This window comes from Pseudochaenichthys georgianus, chromosome 21 (genome assembly GCF_902827115.2).
Source record: "Pseudochaenichthys georgianus chromosome 21, fPseGeo1.2, whole genome shotgun sequence".
NCBI lineage: Eukaryota > Metazoa > Chordata > Actinopteri > Perciformes > Channichthyidae > Pseudochaenichthys > Pseudochaenichthys georgianus.
In genome coordinates this window covers 38,788,300-38,804,762 of record NC_047523.1, presented here as the reverse complement: position 1 = coordinate 38,804,762, position 16,463 = coordinate 38,788,300, and the positions used below count along the sequence as shown (strand labels likewise).

The 16,463-nt window shown below is 42.5% G+C and overlaps 1 protein-coding gene across 3 annotated transcripts in view; it reads right to left on the bottom strand.

The window, feature by feature from the left end:
- The window catches only part of sema5ba (sema domain, seven thrombospondin repeats (type 1 and type 1-like), transmembrane domain (TM) and short cytoplasmic domain, (semaphorin) 5Ba), a 281,741-nt gene that overhangs the window by 111,880 nt on the left and 153,398 nt on the right, over positions 1-16,463 (bottom strand). The gene's annotated exons all lie outside the window — the stretch shown is intronic.

Below are 16,463 nucleotides of genomic sequence, written 5' to 3'. Positions count from 1 at the left end.
TGGAGGGTAGCAGTGCTCAGTGTGTGTTGAAGCAGTGCTCAGTGTGTGTGTGTGTGTGTGTGTGTGTGTGTGTGTGTGTGTGTGTGTGTGTGTGTGTGTGTGTGTGTGTGTGTGTTGAAGCAGTGCTCAGTGTGTGTGTGTGCGTGTGTGCGTGTGTGTGTGTGTGTGTGTGTGTGTGTGTGTGTGTGTGTGTGTGTGTGTGTGTTGAAGCAGTGCTCAGTATGTGTGTGTTGAAGCAGTGCTCAGTGTGTGTGTGTGTGTGTGTGTGTGTGTGTGTGTGTGTGTGTGTGTGTGTGTGTGTGTGTGTGTGTGTTGAAGCAGTGCTCAGTGTGTGTGTGTGTGTGTGTGTGTGTGTGTGTGTGTGTGTGTGTGTGTGTGTGTGTTGAAGCAGTGCTCAGTGTGTGTGTGTTGAAGCAGTGCTCAGTGTGTGTGTGTTGAAGCAGTGCTCAGTGTGTGTGTGTGTGTGTGTGTGTGTGTGTGTGTGTGTGTGTGTGTGTGTGTGTGTGTGTGTGTGTGTGTGTGTGTGTGTGTGTTGAAGCAGTGCTCAGTGTGTGTGTGTGTGTGTGTGTGTGTGTGTGTGTGTGTGTGTGTGTGTTGAAGCAGTGCTCAGTGTGTGTGTGTGTGTGTGTGTGTGTGTGTGTGTGTGTGTGTGTGTGTGTGTGTGTGTGTGTGTGTGTGTGTGTGTGTGTGCAAATCAGCACATTCAAAATGTCAGACTAAATGTTCACAGAGAAATACAGAGGGTGCCGAGACAGACAGACAGACAGACAGACAGACAGACACACAGACAGACAGACAGACAGACAGACAGACAGCAGCAAACATTCACTCAGCCGTGAACACAATGCTACAAACGCTCCTGACAACCTGTGATGTTTCAGCCCGTCTGTACGTGTGAAAAGCGGCACTTGGACACAAATAGTTCACCCTAAAGCGCTGTGTATCCAGTGCAGAGTGAAACTCAACAAATACGCCCGACTGCCCCCTGAACATGATTCACTTTCACACTAAAGACGGGTATTGTCAGAACACTCTGCGATGTAGTATCCTGACAGAGACGGAACGTGACCAGGTTCTGCTTCCAGCTACAGGCAACACATCGTGTCTACCAATTAAAGACATCAGGTTACCCGGGGGCAGATTGAAGATATCAACACCTCTAAATCACAGCTACATGTGGGGTAAGTTACAGTGGAAGTGCTTGTGTTGAGAAAACAATAAAAACTCCACGATTTACTTTAAAAGATATTCGTATAAAGCACCGTTTTAAGGGCAGAGGGTCCACATGCAGAGAGGCAAGCAGGTAGAAGTAACGGGACTCGGTGTCAACGAACAGGCTTTTAGGACAGACATGCAATGAGTGCACAAGTGCTGAGTTTCTGCACTAAGCAACAGGACAGGACAGGAGTGGGCCGTGAAGACCGGGGTTTAATGAGAGAACGAGGCTCAGGTGAGGAGACTGAGGACATCTGGTGGACAGGTGAGGAAGGACACGCTTAGATAGGTCGAAGAATATAGAGGACAGAGGGGAGCTTTCCAGATATGTCAATATTTATTTAATACCTTTTTTTTATGTTTACTATACAACATATTTACAACAAAAACATTTAGCTAATAGTCAGTGTTTAATGTCGGCCCTAGAAGAGCTTTGACCGAATATACCGTTTTATATTTGAAACACAACTATTATCTGATTAATAACTAAGAACCTGACACCTGCCTTTATTACGGATGTTGACATGTGCTCCACCAGTTTGTTGTTTATCGCTAAAGGACGTAGCAATATACATCTTTATAAACTAAATATTTTTATTTTAAAGATCCAATGAAAGGTCTAGTCGATGCAGCTTGAGGAAGAAAGGGGGAGAGGATGATGGACTGCAGGTTGAATAAAAGAAATACAATGACATGTTTAATACATTCTGTGTTTACTTCATAAGATGAAATGTACACATATTTCAATATTGGACATTTTAAATATTCACTGTCACAGTAGAATCAGAATGAGGTTTATCACCAGGTTGACACGGATGAGGAATTTGACTTGATGTCATGGTGCAGACATACGAGTCAAACATTAAATACGCAGACAGAAAACTATTATTAGAAAAACTATAATAACATACAAAAAATATAGTATAAATAAAATATAGCAGTATTCACATTGCAATAGAATGGAATATAAGGTGAGATCTGCCTGTGTGAGCAGCCAATTAGCACGCGCACACACACACACACACACACACACACACACACACACACACACACACACACGCACACACACACGGTATTAAACAACATAATGCGCCTATGAAATGAGAAATAACCCATTAGCTCATTTATCTAAAGTGCTCCTTAAGGGCCGAGAAGCAGGAACTCTGTGTGTAGATACTGTGGATGACATTAATGACATATAATGTATGTTTCTAATGTGTCGTCGTCGGTAACCGTGCAGCTGGCTGTCCTCTCAGTAAATGCAAGAACAAACAAAGAAACCTGGGCACCAAGAAACAGACATGTTGAATAAAGCCGTTAAAATATAAGGGAAATGAACCATCAGGAGGATAACTGTAGGAGAAGTAGGAGGTCATTACGTCTTTCTAATTGCGTTAAGGATGAAAGTGATTAAGCATGCTCTGAATGTTATCCATGTTGCAAGTGAACTATGATGAAGAAGAGCCATTATCTACAACATAACCATATCATTGAATGTTATTTTGTGTATCGATTGATGTGTTTTTATCTTAATGTGTGTATAAATAAATACATATTTGTGTTTTTGTATTCGGGATTGTGGGAAACGGTATTTCGATGCCTCCGTCTGTACACACACTGGAAGATTGACATTAAAGTTGACTTTGACTAATTTAAGCATTTTCAAGAAGAACCCACATAAAACAAATAATGTGTTTTTTCTCTGGCAGCATCCAACCCACACACACACACACACACACACACACACACACACACACACACACACACACACACACACACACACACACACACACACACACACACACACACACACACACACACACACACACACACACACACACACACACACACACACACACACACACACACACACACACACACACACACACACACATTCCTGTGAGAACCTCTGTAGAGAAAGCAAACAGCTGGACAGATAGCCCTGCACACACACTTTTAGAAACATGCTAGACATGCTGCAGCACATCATGACAAGCTGCCCCCTTGCAGTTAGCAATGACCAAATATGCAAGGGGGCAAATACCCCCCCCCCCCCCCCTCTCTCTCTCAGCTCACAGATGACCTCTCTGCTCTCACAAAGACTGCATCAATAATTAAATCTCCGGCCAATCTGCAGGAATTAATGAAGAGTGTGAATGAAATCAGCCATGAGTCATCAAAGTAGGGGCAGAGAGAGAGGAGGGAGATACGGAGGGAGAATCAAAGGGTGGGGGGATTAATGGCCGTCCTGTGGCCTTTCATTCATACAATCCTCCATGATCTCACTCTGCCCTTCAGCACTGCACACAACCAGCCCCCCCCCCACCTCACAGACCTGCTGCACCACCACGCCCCTTCCCGCTGCCTCCGCTCATCAGAAGCCAACCTCCTATCCATCCCCACCCGCACCAATCACCGGACCTGGGGGGACAGAGCCTCTCCGTCGCTGCCCCCTCCCTCTGGAACTCACTCCCCCCACCCATCAGAGACGGCCCTGACCTCACCACCTTCAAAGCACTCACCTCTTCAATCTGGCTTTTAATGTGTGCTTGTGTTTGTGTTATGTGACTTTAACTATATATATTTATTTATTGTTCTTTTCTTTTCACTATATCTGTAAAGCGTCTTTGAGCACCTGTAAAAGCGCAAACCAAATAAATCTATTATTATTAATAAAATGATGTGTACTCTGTTGACTTTAATTAAATGTATTATGTCAACGCTTCAGTGTACAGTACACCGAATGTATCCTATTCTACTGTACAGTATTTCATTAACCTTCTGATTTACCTTTTTTAATCTTATTTGCCTATATTTGCATTATTCCTGCAACCTACTTAAATCATTTTATTGCACCGCTTTACGTATTTTACTGTAACGTTAAATACAATAGCTGTTGCATTGTTGGAAGAGCCTTGCACTTCAGATTTGTATTGACAAAACGCCTTTGAATGGTTGATCTTACCATGCATATCGAAGAGGAGAAATCAGACGAATGCTACCTTCAGTGTGTACTTAGCGAGAGGCCAACTCTGGTCCCATAGGAGTTTGAATGTCCAAGAAAAACACCTACAATAACAAATGCATTTATTTTTCCTCGGGTCATACGGGACGCTTAGCAAACTCTCTTTTGACGAGGGAGTTTGCACAAGGCACTTCCTGTTTAAAAGGAGCAAACAGTGGCTCTTGACCTCTGCTCTGCCCTCCTGACCTTCAGGGGAAAGATGCTCGCTGGGACCAAACATCAGCAAACATTCCTCCAGCTGTTCCCCCTGACAATAAAAGTCTGCTTCTGGCAGACTTAATGGTTTCTACCTCAAGCTAAATACTTCATGCTACTGTCATCGAGCATAGCGTGCATTCACCTGGGAGGCCTGCTGCTTCAACTGTTAATTTCAGTTCACTAACTGATCATTTCATTTGGATAACTTGGTGAAACTGGAGATTAATTTCATTAATTTAATTAGAATGTTCCCATTATCATCACAAATGATTAAAGTACTTATGTTAGGACTTGCAAACAATAATGAATTGTTCCTGAGACACAGGGTCCCACATTTAATAAGATTAGACTGAAGAACTTGTCATATAATTAAATACAGCTAAGCTAAATGAGGCACTTGAACATAATGTAATTAATTGTTATGTTAAATGTATTTGTCTCTGCTCTAAATATGTGTTCTTGTTGATGTTGCAAATGGTAAAACAAAATCAAATCTGAGACAAAGGGTCCCACATTTAATGAGGTTAGACTGAAGAAGAATGTTGGGTACCAGTCAATGCTAAAATGAAATACAGAGCTGAATGTAACGTTGAAGGCACTTGAACATATTATGATTACATGTTAAATGCCTGCTGTCTTGTTGATGTTGCAAATGGACCTGCTGTGATGCAAGACACTCACTACTGTAAGAAATCAAATCAATGTTTATATGGCATCATTTAAATTAAATACACTATTTTAATTTAAAGCTGTTTAAAAAACGACTTCGGGTTTTGCTAGTAAATATTGTTAGCTTCAATGTAAGGTTAGCATTAGCATGTGGCTAAAGACTACGTTTTCAAACAGTGAATTTAAGGTTAAATGACATATAGTGTTGCACACTAAAAACACTGTCTTTAACTCTCACTTATTGACGCTGCAATACTGTTATTAGGGAATGTTTAAATAACCACAGACATTAGAATATTATACAATTCAAAGAGAAAAACGGCAGGATTTGGATTGGACACGCCCCCATCGACGCCGGCCAATAGGAGAAGACCACAGAGGACAACAGGAAACGCAAGCCAAGAATCGCTCTGTTCCTCTCACCCCACGCGACAGGCTGACGGGGAGAGAGCCTCTACTCGCATATCTCATTTGTATATCATCGCATTATTTTGTTTAATTAAATGCTGATAACTTTTATAAGCTTCCTTGGACTCTTCAGTTTATCCTGGTCTCGGGTTTTAAGAATTCCTAACACTATATTAAAGACAGTAGGCCTATCAAAATGACCCAGAATCCTGCACTAGCATCAAAGAAACACAACCTTGTTATGCATCAAACCAAGGTTCTGTGGAAATGTTACAAGACTTCAGTTTATGAAACCATGCATTCAATTGAGATAACTTCCTAATGTAATAAGTATAAATGATCATTTTATTATCCCAATAATAACACCCCCAAGAGCTACAAAGTGCTTTTTTTTAACAAAAGATGCAGAGAAAATAGTTGAATGTGTCATTGTGTAATGAAAGATGTTCTAATATCTAGAACAGGGGTGTCTAAACTACGGCCATTTTGAATCGGCCCTCAAAGCAAATAAAAAAAGGTAGAATGTAATACGGCCCACAAATGAAACTTGTGCACGTCTTATATTGTACTTCTTAACTATACATGTAAACATATATTACACAGTAGTATTCAAGACCACTTTTATAGTAAATTCAGTGAATTAAAGTTGGAAACATTTTCTAACATGTCTTAGTTGAGGAGAAAAAAGCCCAATAGGCGCTTTCACACCGCAGTACTTTTCCCACTTTAGTTCCGATATAGTTCCGAGATGTTGCGTTCACACCAAAACAATTCGGGGCTAAAATTAGTTCATGAGAACCTTTTTCACCCCCTTTTCCGTCCCTGCTAGAGAGCAAGGACTTTCTGGGAGAAAAAGGTTCCTATGTCTGATTGGCTGGGCGGATTGCAAACCACACCCGTAAAACTCCCAAAAAGTTTTGTGAAGCCGCCATTTTATTATCCTTGCATTAGCATTATTAGCATTAGCATTATTAGCATTAGCCCAGCGCAGAAATGCAGAGAGACTAACTTATGGCAACACAAAATAAAACATGGGAGCGGTGGAGATGAGGAGGTTTCGGCGTTCTGGCGATTTACTCGGAAGGCGTCAGTAGAAGCTGCTGGGACTCCCAGCAGCTTCTACTGAAGCCTTCCCCAACTCCGGGGCAACTCCGGTGGCAGTATACGCCGTGAAGTTGTTTGCGGCCTGCCAGTAAACCCAAAGCAGAAGAAGAAGAAGTGACGTCAGTGGATTCATTTGCCTAATCCTCCCTCAGGGACTTATTCCGGTGTGAACGTGATCTGTACTTAGTTCATGAGAACTGAAGAGTTCTCATGAACTAAGTTCTCATGAACTAAGGTCTGATAACCTTTGTGGGAAAAGTACTGCGGTGTGAAAGCGCCTCATGACTTATTTACATAACAAGCTTGAAATACACCCTTCATATTTCCTCCTTTTATAATCAATCTGAGGCTTCTGTTTTAAGGGATGAGCTGCCAACACTCACATTTGATTGATTCTGCTAACTTATAGCTGAACTTATGAGGCGATTTACCTCTAGTGAGCGGCCAAGCCCTTCGTCTATTTTTCTGTATGTGGCCCTCGGTGAAAAAAGCTTGGACACCGCTGCTCTAGAGGGAGTTCTTTCCACCATGTCTTCCTGAAGGTTAAAGACACGCTGAGTTCCTGTCGGCCCGTTTGCCAGCCTCACATCTGGTAAAGAGGTCTTTAGAGGTCTTCAGCGCTAAAGAGACGGACATGATGTCGCGCAGCGGGACACCTGGGGGCCGCTCATCATCTCTAACAACCCCAACACAAACACCACATCAAGGACTAATCCCAGGACCCCGGCACCCAGGGGGGCTCCTGTCTCAGGACTCTGATGTGTTCTCAGAGAAAGGACAACAAACAACCAGACAAAATGTTCCACAGGGAAAAAAGATGAAATAGAGGTGAACTCGAGAGCAAGCAAGCGTTGTCCTGGAAAAAAACACAAGACCCCTTTGATGGATGTTTCTTTGATTTAGCATATTCAAAGGACAACATAAATAATGATCAAATATGCAAGAGGAGGCTGAACTCCTAAAGGGTGTATCGCTGGTTTCTGCAGGTTAAGATGAAAATACTCAAAGAAAATACGTTCAAATATAATGAATGCAATCCAAAAAAGAGGAAGCGTTTTAACCCTCCTGGTGTCTTCGGGTCAAATGTGACCGACTTTCATCAATCATAACTTTTTAGTTTTACATTCGATTGCATTAAGGCTTCATGATATCCTTCACAGCAGACATTTGAACATACAAAATGGTTGATCACCGCTTTCATTGAATTCTGGATGATTTAGTCAACTTTGTAACAACATGGTGTTCCCGGTGACGCACACACACACACACACACACACACACACACACACACACACACACACACACACACACACACACACACACACACACACACACACACACACACACACACACACACACACACACACACACACACACACACACACACACACACACACACACACACACACACACACACACACACACACACACACACACACACACACACACCATGTATACATCACTTCAGGGGACATTACATTGACTTACATGCATTTCCTGGAGACTTATCCTAACCTTAACCATAACCAACACATGCCTAACCCTAACCAAGTCTTCACCCTAAAATGAATGATCCCCCTTATGGGGACCTCTAATTTGTCCCCATAAGGGAGGCGAGTCCCCACACGTGACTATGTAAACAGATGTAGGTCCCCACAAGTATAGTAATGCTAGACCACACACACACACACACACACACACACACAGAACAATTTGCTACATTTCCCGCTCTTATGTGCCCCTCCCCCACATGGATCCCACCTGGCACACGCAGTACATGTTCAGTGTATATTCTTTGTATATGTACTGCAGTTGTTCATGTGTACCAGTACTCTGATACAATATGTACAGTTTGAAAGGGTGTTAAATGAAATGTGGTGATGATTAATGGTGTTTGTGTTAATGTAATAGCAGTTAAAACAGGACCGGTCAAATTTGACGACGAACACCAAAGTAAGGGGGGAACGAAGACAATAGGAGGGTTAAGATGTATTTTAAAGACTGCCCGGCACTGACCTGGGAGCTCATTGACATTGTTCCACATCATAAAAGAGTCCCATATATTTCACAGACAGAGCCAGGTTTTTGACGAGGGGAAAGTGACGAGACTTTCTAATCAGGCATGGGATATCCAAGAAAACCGTATTTTTGGAAAGAGTGAAATCACCCCTGAACAAAGTCCCGTCATCCCTTTCCACAACCCCCACGATGCATTAACAGAAAGAGCAAAGGGGAACTGTGCTCGGCCTCATGGAACAGTGCAACTCAAAACAGCAACACCTCAGGATCAGAACGAGGCTGTGTGTGTTTCGGAGACCAAATCTGAAGTCAAGCTGAACTATTCTCCTGGTTTCCAGCCGTCTCGCGGCACGTCGCAGGTTCACCGTGACGTCAGGAGAGGTTTGGATGAAGGATTCAAGGCTTTTAATGTCATGTGTACATAGCTACAGTGTATTTATTTAAGGACCATGCATACAAAAAACTTAATCTCAGCAAAGAGAAGAGATGCAATATGCCAGATTATAGCTAATAGCTAATTTCCATCTGTGGTCCTCAGACAGGTTCATAACAATCAATAAACAAATAATTACATTGCATGATCTCTATCAGTCAAACAATTTTAAAACCTGATTTTAGTTCAGCTCAATACATTAATACATAGGACACTTGAAATACACTTACATGATCTCGGTCACTCAAATAATTACAAAGCCTGATTTAAATTCAGGTTACGAACATAACACTTCAAATACACTTAAATAAAATATCTAAGATATACAATACAATACAGTTCAAATAATAAAATAAAAACTAAATAAAATACATAAAATAAATAAAATAAATAAAATAAATAAAATAAATAAACTAAATAAAATAAATAAAATAAATAAAATAAATAAAATAAATAAAATAAATAAATAAATAAATAAATAAATAAATAAATAAATAAAATAAAATAGTATATATAAATAATATATAAATAGCGCAGAATAGTCTACAAGTAATTGGAATATTGATTGCAAACAGATGTTGTGGATGTTCTTTAAAAGGTCCAGGTGTTTAATAGTCTTATGGCCAATGTAGAAGTACGTTAAACCTTCATGGTGTGACTCCACTGGTTGTAGAAATAAGTCTCATTATAAAGAAGTCTACCTAACTTCTCACTAGATAAAAGAAGCCCTTGTGTTGGATAGGTGTGTAGTATATAGAGCCGCGCACATATACCATCAGGACGTTAGTGATGGGGTGCGGCTGCGGAGTGATACTTGGGTATGCAAGCCCGCATCTAGGGGCGATCTATGTCTCATGGCTGTAGACCTGTTAAGCAATAAAGATACCTCATACAAAGGTCTACGGATACCTTGTTACTCTATAACATAAAGGACTATTACAGGTGTTTCCGTAAAATAGTGACATCACTTTCACAACAGAGACGACCAATCAGAGTTACTGAAACTGTCCCTGAGTCTGGTGGTTTTAGTCTGAGCAGCTTTGTCATGAAATGTACGTCCATTATCGTCCGAGCACAATAGCAGTTTGAAGTAAAGGTCGGCACAGTGAAGACCACACAAAGGGAACCAGCGGAGCGACAGAGACACACATTCAATAGAGGAATGAATTCTGATAGAAATGTAACGGCAGTTCCATATCAGGGGCGAATATAATGTGATATGTGATATTTCCAGAAGATGGGATTTGGAGAATGTGCCCAGGTGGGGGGGGGGGGGGGGGGGGGGGGAGGGTATGAGCAGATCCAGACAGTAATATGCTGTTGACATTCCTCCTCCATGGCGTTGCCGTCTTGCGGAGATTATCTGATGGACTGGCAAAGAATGCTCTACCTCCGCACGCAGCGAGCTACCGACACCAGGTATTTACTCACGCTATAGCATTTTGATTATTTAAACGATCCTCTTCAGTCAACCGTCCACACTTATTGCGAAGTCAGATTTGTCAGTTTGTATTTTGAGATGTTTACATTTTAGAATTGTTGATTTCTACTCTTTTAATTTCTGCTTCCGTTATGCTACTGCAATGCAAACATGACCCACATTGGGTCAATACAGTACTTCTTACCTTATCAGATGTGTTTCATGGGCTCGTTCTTCAATGTTTGTTTTATTTGTTCAGGCGAGTTGACTTTATATTTTGCATCCATTTTGTATTTCTCACTTCTTTCATGCGTTTTTTTTATTGGCCCTAAAATAGTAATTCTCAGGTTCATAAACAAAGATGGAGGCGTTTCTGGCCGGAGGGGCTTTTACACAAACCACAAACATTAACACACTACACAAATGGGAAAAATACAATAAGTATAGGGCGTCTTTAATGACCTTTCAATCAGATTTATACATTAAAAACTGAACCGTTGACTTTAATTAAATGTTTTATGTCAACAGATTTCACATAACTATTAGATTAGTTGAAAACCATAATATTAACTTAAAGGGGACCTATCATGCAAAATGCACTTTTTGATGTCTTCTATACATAAATGTGTCCCCGGTGTGTCGGGGAACTCACGCAGCGTCAGAACACAAAACCCTCTCTCTTTTCCTCCGTACCCAAATCTCTAAAAACGGGGAACAACGGAGCTGATCCAGATTTGCGTCCGATATGACGTAACATCTGAAATGTGGACCCACGGCCCAATCAGAAAGCTGCTATCAGAAACAATGCCTGACTGTTTTGGACGTAATATGGTCGGTGTTTACATTAGCATCGCTAGCACTCAGAGCTAACCTGTACTGGAGAGCATGTGTGTGAAGAAGCAGGAAGTAGAAAGGAACTCACCTTGTGGTCTAACCAGCAAGAGAGAAAGCCTTTGAGCTCCAGACTGTTTCAGATCCTTGATAATCCATGATATGGCGTTTCATCACGGCAGCATTTAGTTTAGACGGTAGCTGCCGGGTCCCGCATGAGCTCAGACCGCTCCTTTTTTAAAGCTTTATCCCAAAATCAGCACTTTTGAAACAGGAAGTGAAATAGAGGGATACGAGGCATGGCTAGAATGATCCGTTTGGTGTTTTGAGCAAAACACTTCATAGACATATTTTTATATATTTGTATATATCTGAGATCTATGCTATTGCCTACAAATAGCACGATAGGTGACCTTTAAATAACATATTCAAGTTAATATGATTGCTTTAAAGTCCTAATACAGTTGTGTGAAATGTGTTGACATAATGCATTTAATTAAAGTCAAGGTAGCTTCGTTCCTGTTGGAGTCTGTCCAGCTGCGAATCAAGCCGAGTACAGCTGCTGGACTGAGGCGAGGGCTTGATACCAAAACAAACAAACAATGGCCGCCGGTCTTTGTATCTTTTCCCTGAGTGTACTTTGCGTACTTCCTATTCAGCGTTTCAGTCCATTCCACCTGACGGTAACCTTAACAGAGTACCAGGTGCATCAATTCTTATCCTAGAGAAATGTCAGGCTATTTTAATAACCTCCTTTCCCTCCTGCATATTTCCACCCTCAGTTCACCTCCTGCACAATCTCATCTCTCCTCTCCTTGTTTCCTTCGCCTCCATCTCAGTGAAAGCTCGTACTTGAGCTCGGCAGGAAGAAAGGTCAGTGACTCTGAACCGGCTGATAGTCTTCAATATCTTCTCACACAAGGCCAGCGCCGGAGCCCTTGAAGCCTCGACCTCATCAGATGAACGAGTGAGTGCCGGGGAAGGGGAAAGATAGAAGTGCATGTGTAGAAATGGAGGAGTGGGCGGAAGGGCGTGGAGACGTTTCTTGGTATGTCTACGCTGACAATGGTGACTTCCAAAACTCAAGAGGACAAGCAATGCCGTTCAAGAAAGACATTCTTTTCTGTATGTCTCGTCCTGCACAAAGATGTAAGCAGGACACACATCAATATGCTACCTCTGGGCGCCGTGCAACACGTGCAAGGAAGGACACGCCACCCCACCAGAGTGTTGCTGTGCATCGCTTTGAAACTACAAGAGAAGGTGAGATGAAAGGAAAAAGAAACACCGGCTGAGCATTCATTCCCATCTCAGGTTTGAAAAGTTTGCCCATCAAAAGTTGTTGTTATTTGTTTGTTTGCAGCAGTGGCACATCTTAGCACATCTGGCAGAGATGCATCCCATACAGAGAAAACACAAACACTCAGAGACGTCTGTCCCTCTCCTACGTAGCAGTAAACACACACACACACACACACACACACACACACACACACACACACACACACACACACACACACACACACACACACACACACACACACACACACACACACACACACACACACACACACACACACACACACACACACACACACACACACACACACACACACACACACACACACACACACACACACACACACACACACACACACACACACACACACACACACACACACACACACACACACTCCTCCTGCTGTTCTGATTGCGGCGGAGATCAGGCCGAGTGAGAACAACAGGGAGGTGTGTGTGTGTGTGTGTGTGTGTGTGTGTGTGTGTGTGTGTGTGTGTGTGTGTGTGTGTGTGTGTGTGTGTGTGTGGTCCGTGTGTGGTCCGTGTGTAAACTGTGATGGATGTTTACAGTTAACAGGACACAGGGTAATCAATCCAACCTGGGACTATAGTTACGGCTCTGATCAGCTGACGGTTTGTGTTTCCTGTCACACTTCCTTCAGGCGATGTTTTTCCAGATCCAAGCGATGAACTTCGAGGAAAATCTCGATCATAATATCGATGGAGATTTATAGTTGGGTTAGAAATACAAGGAAGTGGCTATTTATAGCACAATGGGCAGTCACTGTGGATTTGATTAAAGGGCTCATTCTCCATGGATATTTTTCCATATTAAATATTTTTAATTCAACCGGAAAGCTCGAGATGGAGATAACAGAAAGAGTACAATTGGTTGTTTAAGATCAGCTGGTAGCCACGGAAGAACTGAATGAACCTTTGATGACAAAATATGGAAGGAGCAGCTGATTCCAGTTAACTCGTTAAAGTGTGACTTTGTAATATAATTAGACGGACAAAACCACAACATCAAAATAAACCTGACTTTCGTTCCAGTGGAAATGTTTTTCCTAATCATGCAAACAAGCTTGTTATTGCTGCTGCAGTACATGTCAGTAGGGAAACGTCCCTTTGGCTTATTCATTGAAAACCTCCAGGTACTTTTAAGTCTGCTTTTCCTGTTAAAAAGCAACACCAGAGGGAGTGTGTGACTCTACGGACACGTCTTGTTCAGGTATTGCACGCCTGGGGAAACTATATTTCTATGACTCCACAGAGAAACATCCAGAGAGGAACACTGATCTGTAGCAGACGGAGATCTCGTCACCTCTGACACTTTCTTATTTCACATCCACTCCTCTTTCTCATTTGCCTTTATCTAAACCAGGGGGGTCAAACTCAAACACACAGTGGGCCAAAATTAAAAAAGGGGTACTAGTGGAGGGCCGGACTGGTTCAGTGTTTATAGCAGAACGTATTGAAATGAACTTATTGCACATATTAAACCTGGAACTAACAAAGCTTAAATTATTGCCTATAAAAACAACATTAAATAATCAGCTGCATTCATTTCTCATGGCTCTATCTGCAGCTTTTCAGAGTCATTTCTTATGAGTACATTTCTCCGCAGGCCAACAACAGCTTCAACAAAACTATTCCCCTCAGAGAGAAAACCAAACATGCCCTGTTGTCGTGAGAGAAAGTGCAGAAGGAAGCATCCATTGAACTCAGTGTGCTGCTCTGAGATGCTAGTTCAGATACTTGGCATCTCATCTCGGGGGCAAGGTCATCAATGTTTGGGGTCAGGCTCTGAGCGGAGGAGACCCTCAGGATGGAGTGAAGGTGCAATATACCGGAGGGCCAGATCTAATAGGAATTAGAAGTTATCCTGCAGGCCGAAATGAAATCCACCACGGGCCGGATTTGGCCCCCGGGCCTCGAGTTTGACACATGTGATCTGAACTCTGCATGTGTGCTTTTTGTCGTTGCTCTCCGCTTCCTTTTCTCCCAGCTATCTTTCATTCTCCGGGGGAAAGTTCAGCGCAACCGCATGACAATTTGAGGGCAATTGACTTCCATGAACTGAAAACACATTAAGATACTAAGATTAAATCACAGACGACACCCAGACAGGATAACTTCACGATCACAAGTTAGCCTCACCCGAAAGCAAAGGCTGCTTCATCATCTCTTTGACTCTAGATAGGACTATGATTTACAAAGTGAACGTCATGCTGTGTCGAGGAAGAATTAAAACTAACGATTGAGACCAAAGGAAAACATCGAGCTCTGTTATTATCGTCAGTTCCAGGTTCACACTAGTATGTTGTGTTTCTACTGGGACGCTCTTCCTCTCAAATCAACTTCCCTCCTCGTTCTCACGTGCTTCGTCTCGGCTCTGCATGTGTGCTTTTCGTCGTTGCTCTCTTTTCTCCCCGTTATCTTTCACTCTCCTGACTCCCTCTTTCTCCCCTCCTCTCGTTGTGCTTCTCCTCCCTCGCTTTCTCCACTGATTGCCTCGGCAGTCGTTCCTCTACGCTCGCCTGCTCGCTAATGTCCGTGGCAGGTGTTCTCCCAGGTGCCTGAACAGAGCCTTTAAAAGCTCTGGAATCAGCAACTTGGTGGCCCGCACCCCCCCTCTGGCAGGGTCCCCCTTCCACGCCCTCCAACCGTAAGACCAGAGACGTTAAAGTACACACATATTACACATATTAAAGTACACTTCTACTTTACTCAAGTAGAAGTACAGATACTCGTGTTTAAAAATACTCAGGTGAAAGTAGAAGTACTGACTAAACTTCTTTGCTCAAGTGACATTAAAGAGGCTTTGAAGTGTACTTAAGTAAAAAGTACCCATAGCTAGCAGCTGCTTTAAAGAGTACCTGACCTCCCTTTATATTAATAGAACAATAATGTCATTGTTAGCTAATGAATGTTTCCATGCTGAACAACGGCAACGTTTCCATTGGTCCCTCTTCTTAAAGCCCCTGTCACACTGTCCCGAAATGGACACCCGATGGACACACGATAAAGGAAATGTTCAAATTCGGCTGTGATCGTAGGAACATCGGGCCATTCGTGAGGGCGTCTAAGCCATCGTATGACCGCCGGTGGAGTTTCTCAGGCTCCGGCAGCAACTTCGTGAGCGGCAACTTCGTAAGGCACTCGTGAGGGCATCTTGTCAAGTCGTGTCATCTTCGTGTTATCATCGGTGCATTCGCCCTCACTCTGATCGGGGCGAATGCCCGATGGCACCGAGGATAACAAGATGCCCTCACGATGGCCTTACGAAGGGCAAAATGGACACACGAATTCAACACGAAAATGAACCTTCGCAAGGTCCTTCGGCAATTTTTTGGCATGCTAAAGATTTTGCCACCGCTCACGAAGTTGCTGCCGGAGCCTGAGAAACTCCGCCAGCGGTCATACGATGGCTTAAGATGCCCTCACGAACGGCCCGATGTTGCTACGATCACCGAATTTGAACATTTCCTTTATCGTGTGTCCATCGGGTTTTTTATTGCACAACAAAATCATGTAAACATATTATGTAAATAACCCAATTTGTGTTCTGTGAAACTGAAAAGGATATAATATATTATTTTGAAGGAGAGTTGACAGGAAGTTGTTGTTGCTATGGAAACAACAACATGACGGCGAAAACGTAATATCTTCTACATATAAAGACGGATAAAGTAAAGAACAAAGTCTGAAGATATCAGTACAGTATCATAGTACTGTAACATAATTGTTTGTGTTACTTTCGTTGCAGTTGTATGTCTTAAATGTAATGTAAATGTTGCCTTCGTGTGTGGTTCGGGGCCATCTTCGTGCGAAATTCACAA